This window comes from Pelodiscus sinensis, chromosome 1, assembly GCF_049634645.1.
Source record: "Pelodiscus sinensis isolate JC-2024 chromosome 1, ASM4963464v1, whole genome shotgun sequence".
Taxonomy (NCBI): Eukaryota; Metazoa; Chordata; order Testudines; family Trionychidae; genus Pelodiscus; species Pelodiscus sinensis.
In genome coordinates this window covers 222137401-222147631 of record NC_134711.1, presented here as the reverse complement: position 1 = coordinate 222147631, position 10231 = coordinate 222137401, and positions in this window count along the sequence as shown.

Below are 10231 nucleotides of genomic sequence, written 5' to 3'. Positions count from 1 at the left end.
TGTGTATTGGGCACCTTGAGAGCCATTGTCCTTGGGGCTGTGCTAATTAGCATAGTCATTCATTGGACAATCCTCCTTTACAACAGGCAGTGCAGGCCAGTATCAGCACAGAGTCCATATTCATAACTCCACATCATACAAGTACATGAGTAGCATACATAGAATCAGTAGAACATAAGCTTTCATTGGACACCTCACATGTCCCCCTTTGTATAGACTTTGGGGCAAACACCCCCGCACCAGGTGCAGCAGTGATCTGGCTGCTCCCCTTAAAATCCAATAACGTGACAGGGGCAAAGATGTCTGGACACCAAGGCATGGAATATAGCTGAGCCTCATTTGCATACCTAATGAGCCACCACTTTTTTCAGAAAAGGCTCTTGCGCAAGAAGGAGTGTCTACACTGCCCCTTCTTGCGCAAGAAAAACCCTCTTGCGCAACGCCATTCTTCCTGAAAAGTAATAGGTGTTTTTCTTGCACAAGAAAAGGCAGTGTAGATGCTCCTTCTTGCACAAGAGCCTCTTCTGAAAAAAATGGTGGCTCATTAGGTATGCAAGTGAGGCTTGGAGATATTCCATGCTTAGCCTCATTTGCATATTACTCGCGCAAGAAGCCACGAGTGTAGACGTAGCCCAACAGTGAAGCACATACCCAGAAACATAGGTACCTCCAAATCTTTTTGTAACTGCCACCAGGCAGATTTGAACCTGGGACTTTTAGAGTTTAGTATAGGAGCCCCTACCCCTCTGAGCAAAAAGCCAGCTGACTCCGAGCCCATGCTATAGAGGTCACTTGATTTTATCTGTTGCCATGGTCATGCTACTGCATGAGACAGTGACCCACACTAGGTGTGTGGGTTACATTTTCACAGAAAAAAATGTAGGCACTGAGGGTATGTCTACACTACAGCACTAATTCGAACTAACTTAATTCGAATTAGTTAATTCGAAATAAGCTAATTCGAATTAGTGCATCTAGACATAAAAGCTAATTCGAATTAGCGTTTTGCTAATTAGAAATAGCATGTCCACATTGAGTAGACCCTGAACCGAAGTTAAGGCTGGCTGGAACCAGTGCTGGTAGGGCATCAGGTTAGGACTTAGAGTGTGGAGTTGCTGCCTCAGGCTAGCCGAGGGCTGTGCTGAAAGGGACCCGATCCCCACCCTGGACAGACAGTTCTCAGGGTTCCCCGCTTGCTTGTCTAACTCGAGGGACAGCAAAGCAGTCTTGGCTTGGAGTGCCCTGAGTGCTCACACTTAGCACATCACAGCACTCGGCCATCAATAGGCTGTTAGTTCGAATTAACTTTGTAGTGTAGACATACCCTGAGTGAGTTTAGGGGCCTACATGGTTCATTGTGAGTTTTGTGAATTACAGTACAGCCTAAATCTGGGACTTAGGTGCTTAAACTGCAGACTTAAAGGTGCTTATGTTCTTTTGTTAATAGAGGCCATTCTCACTAAATGGTGTACTGGTGCTGGTACAAAAATGCTGATGCATTTTGTATAAAAATGAACATTGAGATGAAGTGGAGTGGTTGACATGCTCGCAAATGTATGAGTGAAATGTTAGCAACAGTCGGATGAAAGTAGACAAAATGACTCACTTATGAGCTGGTGTGCTAATGTGCCAGCACACCATTTCTTGGATGGAATGTGGCGCAGTTTGCTTGGCCATTAGTCGGCTCCTCTTGACTGAATCCCTGTGGTAGTCTTATTCCAGGGCAGGCAGTAACAGGTTTCAGTTTCAGACCCGCTGGACTGTTCAGGTTTTTCCACCTTAGGCTTTGTTTACACTGTGGCAGAACTGCCATGGCAGTGTGGCCATGGCATGAACTCTGGGAGCCAGATCTCCCAGTACTCCAGGTAAACCACTACCGCCAGGGGAGTGGCTAACAGTGATAATATACTGGTGCTTTATATGCTATGCTTGGGGAGATGATTTTTCACACCTGTGAGACAGAAAGTTGCAGTGCAGTAAAGTGCCTGGATAGACTTAACCTTATACTAGTGCGGTCAGCTGGTCCTGATCCTCCAGGGATTTAGAATTTTCAAAATACATTTTTTGGTGGCCTCAGAGTGCTGCTACCAGCTCTTGGCGGGGGGAGGGGAGAGTCACTCTGACTATTTTTTTCCTAAAACAGTTAATTGACCTTAGGAAAAACATGTCAAAATCACTGTAATTTATATAGGTTTTTATTGCAGACTCGGTAATACAAATTGTGTACAGATTTCTCTATTCTTACCTAAACAGAATAGACAGCAAATAAGCTGTTTTGCACATTCTTGTCTTTGTCATTGTTGCTTCTTTTTTTTAAAGACTTCCTAGCTAGTAAGTCTGCTTCTGTGAAAACTGATATGTGCATGTTTGTTAATATCACTTTTCCCAACAGACTTATTCACTAGCTGGGAGGCTGTGTAAGGTGATATTAATAAATATACAAATATCAATTTTCACAGCAGACTTATTCAACTCTGGCAAGCCAGGGGACAAAGGAAGATGGGGAAGTGGCATCTTGGGTTCAGGGCCAGAGCTTGAAGCCCCATAACTGGAGATTGCTGTCTGCCATCCCAAGACTAAAGCCTGAAATCCAACCCTCACAGCCACCAGGAAGATGGGGAAGTCACTGGCTGCCTGCTCCTCCACAGGCTAATCCAGCTTGTAGATCCAGTCATCCCTTCTCTGTGATGTTGTCTCTGGTTAGCTTTTTACCAGCTTGCTGGCAGGACTTTCCTTCTCCAGACTGCTTGATACTTTGGTAGTTGCCCTGTTACCCTGCTTCTCCATTTGTTTATTTTCCCAGATGCTGTGAGGGTGCCAGTCTGGCTGGTGGTTGCTACATTAATTTCCTAGTCACCAGGCCAACCTGGGGTCTATATACCCCAAGACACTCTGACAGCAGGTTTCATTTAGATAGCTGTTGAATTAATCACTGCCCTTAGCTAACACATTTGCCAGACTTTGCAACACCATGGATTAAATTTAGATTTCTTTGTGAGTAGTTTCAGGGTTACATGGAAAAGATCATTAAATCAAACTAAATTCCCAAGTCAGCTAATTTATAAGCCAAATGGCTCAGGGATGAAAACTATTCACTAAGTCACACCATACACTACATTTCTGATCAAAATAATTCATTCGGTGGAATTTTCTTTTAACACACATCAGCTCTTAGCCTTAGAGTATTTCTGAAGTAATTATGTTCTTTAGATATTTCAAAGATTATCCAGACATGCAGCTGTACAGCCTAAATCTGTGATTTAGCTAGATTTCATAAATTAGGCAGGTCAGTTCTTCTGATATCTTGAAGGAAAACCCAGGTCTACCAGAAGTAATTTGGTTAATCAGTAGGTGGCGCATTCCCCTCTGAATTAATGTTTGGGTTTGGTAATAGGGGGTACTTATGGTGCTTCTTGCCTGCTTTCTTGATGACAGTGCTCCTTTTCCAGAAGATGGGTGTTAGATCTGTTAATCTGCTAACCACCAGTTCCTCTAATTCTCCCCAGAATTTTGACTGGAAAAGGTAGTCTTTTCACTCCAAGACTTACACTGTTTCATAGTGTTTCAGTTTCCAGGTTGAAGTGTTTCCTTTGTATATTAATAGTTGTGGGATCATTTTGGGGGTGACACATGATATCTGATTAAAATATTGTTACTCAGTTGCAATTTGCTACTTTATAGCAAGCCCATTGTAAATCATAATCTCCAAACTAAGCACTTTCAGATAAAAAAAAATGGATTGCCAGCAAAAAAGTTTGCCTTGATAAATAAATGGATAAGCAGTTTGCATTCATTGTTTCAAATTGGTGACCATCTGCCATATGTGGATTTGTTGTTTTCACCTATTTATTTTAATGGGATCTACTTTTCTTTAAGAATATTTCATTTTTGCTATGAGCACTTTAAAAAGTGATATGAGCACTTTCTTATTAGCTTTGGGGTCAAGGTGTCGAACACTTGAAGGCTGTGTCTACACTGGCACCCCTTTCCGGAAAAGGGATGCTAATGAGACCAGTTGGAATTGCAAATTCCGTGGGGGATTTAAATATCCCCCGCGACATTTGCATTTACATGGCTGCCGCTTTTTTCCGGCTCGGGGTTTTGCCCGAGAAAAGCGCCAGTCTAGACGCGATTTTCCGGAAAATAAGCCCTTTCCCGGAAGATCCCTTATTCCTACTTTCAATTAGGAATAAGGAATCTTCCGGAAAAGGGCTTATTTTCCGGAAAATCGCATCTAGACTGGCGCTTTTCTCCGGCAAAACCCCGAGTTGGAAAAAAGCGGCAGCCATGTAAATGCAAATACCGCGGGGGATATTTAAATCCCCCGCGGAATTTGCAATTCCGACTGGTCTCATTAGCATCCCTTTTCTGGAAAGGGGTGCCAATGTAGACACGGCCCATGTATTTCAAAAGATATACTTTACAGCTACTGACATGCAATATTATTATAAAAGTAGCCAATTAGCCCGTCATAAGATGGGATTTTCAGGTCTTCTCTCCTGAGGGCGCTCTCTCTCTCCTACTGCCTCCCCCCCCCCTCAGCTCTCCTCCGCCTCCTGCCTCTCTCTCCGTCTCTTTCTTTCTCTTCTCCTCCTCCTGCCTCTCTCTCTCCTCTGTCTTTCTCTGCCCCCCTTTTACCTTCCCTCCCGCCGTGGCACTTGGCTGAGTGCTGCCTGCTTAGCCGGGCTGCCGTGAGGGAGGGGGGCGGGATGGTGATGTACATGGCCGGGGGCGGATCCGTGTACGTCACTGCCCCCCCTTCCTCTTCCACTGCAGGGGAACCCAAATGGCCCCTTGTGCTGCTGTCTCCCCCCGGCGGCCCAGCTGAGGGGCGCAGCACTCAGCTGAGTGCCACAGTGGGAGGGGAAGGGGGGCGGTGACATACATGTCCCCACCCCCTGGCCATGTACGTCACCGCTCTGCCCCCTTCCCCTCCCTCCATGGTGGCTTGGCTGAGTGTTGCATGCTCAGCCGGGCCACCGCAGGGGAGGAGGGGCGGAATGATGACGTACACGGCCAGGGGGTGGGGCTGTCTATGTCATCACCCTTCCCTCCCCTCTCCCGCGGCAGCCCGGCAGAGGCGCGCGCCACTCAGCGCCACAGCAGGAGAAGGAAGGGGGGGGGGTGATGTACATGGCCTTGCCCCCTGGCTGTGTACATCACCGCCCCACCCCCCTTCCTATCCTACCGGGCCCACCTGAGAGGCGCTCAGCTGGGCCCCGGCGGGGGAGCAAGTGGTGGCAAGCAGCCCTTTGGGGTCTGGCTGTGGCCAGTGGCTGCACCCCCCTGCCAGGTCTGCTTCCTGCCCTCCTTCTCCCGTCCAGCCCCATGGCCCCCTATCCTCCCCCCAGCTCTGCTTCCCACCCCCTCTTCCTGTCGGCCAGCCCCACGGCCCCCCAGACACCCTCTGCCAGTGCTGCTTCCCTCCCCCCTTCCTCTGGCCCCCGCATCCTCCCCTAAAGCCCCCAATCTCCCCTCAGCTCTTCTTCCCACCCCCATTCTGGCCAGCCCTGCCCCCTTCCTCTCCATTCCCCCCCCCCCCGTGTGGCACACTGTGCTGCTCCCAGCTGAGTGGCGTTCCCGCCGGGCCACAGCGGGGGGGAGCGCGGAACTCAAATGGCCGCTTGCTACCTCAGGCGCAGCTGATCGCTGCTCCCACCAGGGCCCCCAAAGGGCTGCTTGCTGCAGCTTGCTCCTCCGCCAGGGCCCATCTGAGCGCCATCTGCTATGTACATTGGACAAACGTCTCAGACACTTCGCCAAAGGATCAATGCCCACAAAATAGATATCAGACAGGATCACAAAGAAAAAACAGTTTCTTGCCATTTCAACCAGAAAGAACATTGTCTCAACGACTTGATTACCTGCATCCTGCTTTAAAGGCCTTTTAAGACTTCATTTGAAAGAGAATCCTCTGAACTTTCATTCATGCTTAAATTCGACACTTTACACTCAAGTTTGAATAAAGAAGCTAATTATCTTACCCATTACAAAGATAGCTTCCCCAATTATCACCTCTAATATCATTAGCTCACAGACATTTACCTCCCCCTCCACCCCATACCTCTTCTGTTCTGAAATTTGATTTGTCCTTTTCATATGTGTTCATTTTTTAACATCACCTATTAAACCATCTTGTTAGTCTTTAAAGTGCTACATGGTCCTGTTTTTTGTTTCAGCTACACTAGACTAACATGGCTACATTTCTATCACTGTTCTATGTGTCTGACAATTTTATTCTTTACTATTATTTCAACTAATTTGCCTGGTATTGAAGTTAGACTTACTGATCTGTAATTGCTGTGATCTCCTCTAGAGCCCTTTTTAAATATTGGGGTTACATTAGCTATCTTCCAGTCATTGGGTACAGTAGCTGATTGAAAGGATAGCTTACAAACCATAGTTAATAGTTCAGCAATTTCACATTTGAGTTCTTTCAGAACTTTTGGGTGAATGTCATCTGGTCCCGGTGACTTGTTACTGTTAAGTTTATCAATTAATTCCAAAACCTCCTCTAATGATACTTCAATCTGTGACAAGTCCTCAGATTTGTCACCTACAAAGGATGAGTCAGGTTTGGGAATCTCCCTAACATCCTCAGCCGTGAAGACTGAAGCAAAGATTTAATTTAGTTTCCCCTCAATGACTTTATCATCTTTAAGTGCTCGTTTTGTGTCTCGATTGTCCAGGGGCCCCACTGGTTGTTCTAGCAGGCTTCCTGCTTCTGATGTACTTAAAAACATTTTGTTATTACCTTTTGAGTTTTTGGCTAGCTGTTCTTCAAACTCCTTTTTGGCTTTTGTTATTACATTTTTACACTTAATTTGACAGTGTTTATGCTCCTTTCTATTTACCTCACTGGTATTTGACTTCTACTTTTTACAAGATGTCTTTTCATCTCTCACTGCTTCTTCTACATGGTTGTTAAGCCATGGTGGCTCTTTTTTAGTTCTTCTACTATGTTTTTTAATTTGGGGTATACATTTAAGATGGCCCTCTATTATGGTGTCTTTGAAAAGTGTCCATGCAGCTTGCAGGGATTTTACTTTAGTCACTGTATCTTTTAATTTCTGTTTAACGAACCTCCCCGTTTTTGCATAGTTCCCCTTTTTGAAATTAAGTGCCACAGTGTTGGGCTGCTGAGGTGTTCTTCCCACCACAAAAATGTTAAATATTATTATATTATGGTCACTATTTCCAAGCGGTCATGTTATAGTTACCTCTTGGACCAGATCCTGAAAGCCACTCAGGACTAAATCTAAAATTGCCTCTTCCCTTGTGGGTTGCTGTACCAGCTGCTCCAAGAAGCAGTCATTTAAGGTATCAAGAAATTTTGTCTCTGCATCTCATCCTGAGGTGACATGTACCCAGTCAATATGGGGATAGTTGAAATCCCCCACTATTATTGAGTTCTTTATTTTGATAGCCTCTCTAATCTCCCTTAGCATTTCATAGTCACTATTACTGTCCTGGTCAGATGATCGATAATAGATCCCTACTGTTATATTCTTATTAGCAGCGAATTACTATCCATAGCGATTCTATGGAACATGTTTATTCATTTAACATTTTTACTTCATTTGATTCTAAATTTTCTTTCACATATAGTGCCACTCCCCCACCTGCATGACCTGTACTGTCCTTCTAATATATTTTGTACCCTGGAATGATTGTGTCCCATTGAGTATCCTCACTCCACCAGCTTTCTCTGATGCCTATTATATCAGTATCCTCCTTTAACATGAGGCACTCTAGTTCACCCATCTCATTTTTAGACTTCTAGCATTTGTGTACAAGCACTTTAAAAACTTGTCACTGTTTATTTGTCTGCTCTTTTCTGATATGTCAGATTCTTTTTTATGTGAATGTTCTTCCTTTGATCTGGCCCATACTTTATCCTCTTCCATCCTCTCCTCCTGACTAAAACCTAGAGAATCTCTATCAATAAACTGTCCTCTAAGAGATGTTTCTGTCTGATCTATGTGCTCCTCTGCACCAATAGGCTTTCCCCCATCTCTTAGTTTAAAAACTGCTCTCCAACCTTCTTAAACGTTAAATACCAGCAGTCTGGATCCACTTTGGTTTAGATGGAGCCCATCCTTCCTGTATAGGCTCCACCATCCCAAAAGTTTCCCCAGTTCCTTACAAAGCTAAACCCCTCCTCCCTACCATCATCTCATTCACGCATTGAGACTCTGAAACTCTGCCTGCCTATTTGGCCCTGCTTGTGGAACTGGAAGCATTTCTGAGAATGCCACCATAGAGGTCCTGGATTTCAGTCTCTTTTCTAGCAGCTTAAATTTGGCCTCCAGGACATCTCTGCTACCCTTCCCTATGTCATTGGTACCTACAGGTACCATGGCCACTGGCTCCTCCCCAGCACTACACATAAGTCTATCTAGATGTTTTCTGACAGTGGCCAATGCCAATACTACCAATAGGTAATTAAGTGATCCATGCCCTATTGCTCATTCCAGCTTCTGGAAAAACTATAACCAGCCACTGGAATAACTTACCAAAGGATGTAGTTCTCCATCAGTGACAATTTTTAAAATGTATTTATCCTTACAACTCATCTGGGTGGTAGGGAATTGATATTATCTCAAATGTATTGAGGAACAAGAAACTAACACTTAGATTTCTCAATGTATTTAGACATTACTTTGCTCAGCATTGCCAAGGCCTAAGAAGATGCCTAACTTTAACTTTCTAAAGTGATTTAGGCACTTACAAGCCTAAGCCTTGCTGAAAAAACCCTAATTTTTAAAAGGTTTTAGGTGCCTGCAGTTGCACATAGGGACCTAGGAAGATTTTCAAAAGCATGTAGTCATTTAATGCATATTGATTTATCAGTTTATCTAACCCTTACAAAGCACTGCATAACTTTATAGTCAATCATAATACACTCGTGCTTAAAATTAAGCATGTTTCTAATTGCTTTGCTGGACTGCAGCCACGGTGCTTTGGATTTTGCAGGCTCAAATTCTTGTTTTCTAATCCAAGGATATCTTATTCTACCTTATATATATATTTTCTTATTTAATTCATATTGAGGTAGTTGCCATACAACTACCCTGGTTAAACTTCAGATTAACTATAAATCCACCAAGTTAAAAATAACACATATTATATTCCTGTTATATGGTAGCTGAAATCTCCAACTGCTGGAATAGTAGGTTATTAAATAATGTCAAATGAAAAGCAATGTGTTTTAGCAATTAAAAGGCTGTTCTACTGCCATTAATTTAAATAAAGTTACTGAAAGAGAGTTTATAGAAGGTAGATGAAGATTTCAAATGCAACACACTAGCAAATGGCACAGAATTGAAAGGAACATTTGGTCATTGTCATATTTGTTTTTCTTTATAGTTCTGCTGTGAAAGAGCTATAGATTTGGTCTACTATTTTATCTCAAATACCTTATTACTGTATATAGTTTTATACGCTCCATTCTACAAACCCATTTCATGTACTGATGCCACTAACCAGCTGGTTATTTGCAACTAGGACTGAGCATAAATAAATGAATAAAATGCATTTTATAGTTAGTTTAATTCTGAATTGTTTGAATTTCGGGAGCGGGGTGAGGGGAGAAGAATAGCAATCAGGATAATTTTTCTAAAAAAAAAATCTAATCAGAACAAATTTTATGCTTGCAAAATATAAATATGTTTCTCATTACCTCACAAGCAGCTGGAATTTATCAAGAATAATATTAAGTTATTCCCTTTCTATAATGTGGAAAGTATAGCTGATACCTTAAAACCTCAAAGTCACATTGATTCTGTAGAGCCTTAGCTGACAGGAATGAGTCGGCATTGAAACAGTTAATGCTGCATTTCCTTATTTTTGCGTTGTGTTGCAAACTATGTGGTATCCAGATGCATCTGTTTTCTTCCAAAGAGTTATCTTGGGATACAAAGTAACTGCTTATGAATCTGAATATATTGGATCAGATCCCAGTGAAACTCTCTGGAAAATCCAAATACTATTACCTCAGTTGAGCTAAGCTCCAGTTCATTATAGACTTTGAAAAAATCAGGTTTAGTGCATATGCCAAATGTTTATTGATCATATCAAAATCTGTTTCTTTTGTTTAATAGCAAAAGGTAGCACAGTTGCATAATGAATTAATAAAGTACCCAATTTTGTTTTACTTTTAAACTCATCCAGTCCTCCTTTCTTCTACTTAAAAATTAGAGTAACCAGTGTCAAAAATTGGAAAACATTT